Genomic DNA, 5,000 nt, shown 5'->3' on the forward strand with positions numbered 1-5,000 from the left:
GTCAGACACGCAAAATAAAATAATTTCAAACACAACTGGAATTACAATTACTTTTCCTCAAGATACTTTTCATGACATACGCACTTCTTAATTCATTCATGACTTATTTGAAAGAAAAACTTTTTTCTGAGCAGTAATAGTGAGTTATGTTATATATATATATATATATATATATATATATATATATATATATATATATATATATATATATATATATTCTTATGAATATGGAATGATATATTATCTCTTTCTTGTATTTGATGTAACAATCTATATACTTATTTTATTTTTATACAAAACTCTACGGTAAACCCAAGCCGCGTTTCACTATAAAGTATATAGTATGTAACTATTTCATATCCTCTGATGTCTTAGAAGATATACTTATATTATATCCTAAATTTGGAATGTAGCATCACATGACTGCATATCAAATGTAGGAATGCCTTTCCGCGCCCAAGCTGTACGCAGGCGTGGCAGATGAGTAGATAAACGACTGTGTAATTGCTCCTTTCCTTAATTGATAAGGTACTTATCATAATAATGTTATAGGCTAAAATTGAAATGTAATACCATTATATGTTATAACCATGCATCAAATTGCCCACGCCTGTACAGTTAGCCAGGGTGGTAAATAAAAGACTAAACTTAACTAAACTAAGTAATATGTTGGCTAAAGTTCTAAAAAGGATAATTTTGAACAGACTCAGGTACAGGTTACAAGGTAAATTATCTCACAGACTGCACGGATTTCTATCGGGACGTAGCACACAACACTGCTTTGCAGAGTACTTTTCACACTCTAATCCAGGGAAGCACACTGTTTTTCTTGACCTTAAGTCAGCTTTTGACATTGTAAACAGAGAAGTTATCCTAGAACAATTAGGCATCCGGAGTAAGATATTGAGCTAGATTAGAATGTATCTTTCGAACAGATCTGAAAGTGTCTTGTTAGGGGATAGAAGTTCCACCCCCAAATTTTTAAATTTTGGGGACGCCCAGGTAGGATTTCACCTTATGCTGTTCAATGACCTCAAGCAAAAGTTGGTGGCAGATACCCCCTTTGGAAAAGGGTGAATCCATTATTGCTACATCACAAAGAGGATGCAAATAATTCTGGGAAAAACTACAAAAAAGGCTCATGAGTGTGGATATCATCTCCGTGAGAAACAATGCCTCTCAACCCATACTTCATACCCCCCCCCATTTTCGCATGGGTACCAGGAGCTTGACATATGCCAAAATTTTAATATCTCGGGGTGAACGTAAATGAGCGGGACCTGGTCCTTTCTCTAAAAAAGAGACTCTGGGAGAGATTAAAAACCTTATGGGAAAGAGGAACAGGCATCAATGTTAAGCTCGCTAGACTTTTTTACTTCTTTATAAGGTCATTGAGATACCATGTACTGCATTTTTGCAGTGTAAGGAATCAGAAATAAATAGTTTTAAAGGTAGTTGAAAAATGAAGCTAGGGGATTATCCTCGGCCCCCCAAAGAACAGAAGGATAAAACATGGGGATCAGAATTAAGCTTCCCATCCATTTCAAAATTAAATGAATTTATTCCCACCATATTTAGGAAAAAAAAGTCTGAGGGAACCCTCGTATTCTCAGATTTCCAAAAACAATGCAACATAAAATCACGAAAGTAGACGGGCAAATCACCCACAGCCCGCCCTCTAATACACAAAATCTCCAGAACATATAAAACTTAATTTTCCCAATTAGAAAAAATATCAAAGGTCGACCCTTTCCACCATAAAAGAATTTCAACATGACGTGCCCTTTACATGTCTCCCAAAAAAAAAAACAGTGTGAAAAACTGTGGTTGAAACAAATTGTGCTAGCAACGGTAGAGGAACACCACAATCTAGGGGCGATGATGCATATGAGTGTTACGCCGAGGACCTGCATTCTGGAACAAAGCGGAGTGTTTGCCTTTTTTTTTCAAAAATTTTTATCATCATCAAGTTAATATGAGAAAAAAAAAAAATTTGGGCCAGCACTACACAAACGGAGTGGCGGTTATCCTCGCAACGGAATTATTAATTCTAGAGGTTTTGGAGGTTTTCTGTGCTCTCAAAGGCTCTTCGGACTTAAAATTCTTTTAAAGAGGGGCGATGAGGGTTTTGTGATTTGCACAAAGCGAAACATAACATGAAAACAGAGGTAATTTCGACATTCAATTTGATATACCATCTCATTTGATACGCAAAGCACGCCCATGTAACAAATTAGCAAAAGAAGCCTGCAGCAAAGATACTGTAAACTAGATCTTGGGCTGCCTCTTGTGGGGTTTGCAATTATTGAGAAGTTCTTATAAGGAAGAACTAGTAGGTCTGTTTAACACTCAAAGGCCTGAAAGCTGTACCAAAAGGCACTCGATCATATAGAGATAACAAGCCTTCCTATGGGTGGCACCGAAGTAAAAACCGACAGTATGACGGTTATTGCCAGAAAATGTTTAGGTTACAAAATATACTGGCAACTGCATTTGCAAGAAGTGCAGATGAATCTGAGTAGACTGTAAACGATAAAAAAAAGCGAACGAATGAGCACTATATTCGGAATGTTATGTGATAAAATTTTTCAGCCACCTAACATGGGGAAAATAAAGAACTATTGAAAATTTCTTTTCACTGATACTTGGAAGATATACTCGTACTATGCCCAAAATTTTATATGTAATAACTCCGTAAAAAATAAAAGTGTTATTTAAAAAAAGTGGCAAAAGCATATAAATAATTTTTTGTATGATTATGATTTCTATTTCTATTTTACCATGTACAGTTACATATTTACAGACTACTGTCTTTTTCAATATATGAAAAAACTGAAATAGATTCCCACGCCTGAGGGGATAGTCAGAGTGGAAGTAAACTTTTTAATTTTTAGTGGGCGATATGCCATTGAAGAAAAGACCCCTTTTTTCTATACCGATGAGATTTGCATTAAATCCTCATCCGAGGAGAGAAGGCAAGAGGGTCCAGATATACTTTCAGCAAGGGCTACTGAGTGTGGGTCAACAACAACAAAAAAAAACAAAAAAAACAAGGCAATCCCTCTAGCAAGGTTTCATATAAATGACATAGACCTAGATCTTTGCCACCAGTACAAATGCCTCGGGGTGATTGATGTAGAGTTCATTAGAAACCTGAAGAAAAGACTGCGGGAGCGGCTGAAGCCACTTAGAGCATTTTTGGCACAGGCCATGGTATCAATGTCAATATTACGAGACTCTTTTACTTGTCATACGGTTATCTTGCATTGTACTTAGTATTGTTCAAGGAATCGTTGTTCAAGGAGTTGTCTAGTTTAGAAATTACAAAAGAACCCTGGGGATCATTTTTGGGTTGCCCTAGAACAAAAAGCATTGTGAATATGAGAAAGAACTTTCTGTTAAAAAAGAATATTATTATAAATCCCACATTTAGTGTCAAATCAATTAGAAAAAACCCCCCATGACAGAGTTCCAAAGAAACAAAAACACAGAACAGAGGACAACTTTAAATACAATACCGATTCATGCTCAAACCAGGATACAAGAACGTAAACATTTATCTCAGCTGAACATACCAAAACTAAACCCTATATGGACTTTTACACCATCCTAAAAATGCGGCCAAAGTAATTATACGAGCCCCCAAAAAAAGACAGTGTCCCCCCGAAAACTTAAGCGTGCGCATTGCAATTAAAAATGAGCTTTTAAAAACTTGTCCAAGCATATGAACGCTACACCGACGGATCTGAGCAGTCGGGAGCAGAGCAGGATGAGCTTTGTTTTTAAATAATTTTTTCCCGCCCCCCAAGGGTTTTGTAGGAGGGTTCAGTCTGGGCTAAAAACTCGAAAACTGAGCCGGCGGGAAAATCATGGCCCCCCGAATTTATATTGAATCAAGGCCAAGGGGGAATTTCCTGCGTTTTTAAACTGCTCCCCGGGTCTGAAAATAAACAAGGGCGGGAAAAATATTTAAATGACATCAGAAAACGTGTATTGAAAAAGAACGAGGCCTGATATAATTTTTGTCTTGGAATCCATAGGCATGATACTGATCGATAGCAAAGTCGCATGTGACAAGAAAAGTGTAGATATAGATCTTGAGGCACCTCTTTCTAGGATTTTATACATCATTAAGGCTTCCTTCAAAGAGGACTTGACTGAGTTGATTAAATCTCAACGCCCTGAAAACTGTAGCATAAAGCACTATGGCCGGTTTATTCAAGATTCATTCTCTAGGGTTTTATATAAAGAGAAGAAAGTGTGTTTTTGTAACCGCAAGAATCAGGCTTGGGATAGATTGTTTTGGGCGGGTAGACTTTGGAGTCAAAAGAAACTAAGTGTAACTGTGTAATGAAGAGTATGAACGAACACTTGTGCATTATACCTCAGAGTGTTACAGCCTTTCAGACTTCCTATTATGAATTACGGAGGACTTTATAACTATTTCATATCATCTGATCTCTTAGAAGATATACTTATGTTGTATCCTAAGATTGGAATGTAGTATCACATGACCGCATTTTAAAATGCAGAAAATCCCTTTTCCCACCCCCCAAATGTACGCCGGCGGGGGAAACGGTAGGAAAAGGACCGTGTAATTTTTCCCTTTTCCTTTTAAACCCATATAGACTTATAAAATTAATTTATAGCCTAAAATTCAAATGTAATACGATTGTATAATGTCATGGTCATGCATCAAAGACCCACGCCTGTGCAATTAGCCAGGATGGTAAGTAAAGGACCAAACTAAGAATTTTGTTTTTCATGATGTGTGACATATTCTAATTTTACTATGTAAAATTACAGTGATAATACTATATAGAACATGTCGGATATATGTAAAACTCACGATAGCCCATTTCTGAGCTGGTTGCCAGGGTGGTAAATAAACTTACTTTACTTAACCTAACACAGATATGGGCTAAGTATGGTCGTGCGGGCAATCATTGATAGACGGTTTATTTTATAAATACACATACATACTTAAACACACACATGCA

General features: G+C 36.7%; 1 protein-coding gene across 1 annotated transcript in view; it reads left to right on the forward strand.

Moving 5' to 3' along the window:
• The window catches only part of LOC119584685 (guanylate cyclase 32E-like), a 67,244-nt gene that overhangs the window by 61,612 nt on the left and 632 nt on the right, over positions 1-5,000 (forward strand). The window lies entirely within an intron of this gene.

The sequence above is a fragment of the Penaeus monodon genome, chromosome 18 (assembly GCF_015228065.2).
Source record: "Penaeus monodon isolate SGIC_2016 chromosome 18, NSTDA_Pmon_1, whole genome shotgun sequence".
NCBI lineage: Eukaryota > Metazoa > Arthropoda > Malacostraca > Decapoda > Penaeidae > Penaeus > Penaeus monodon.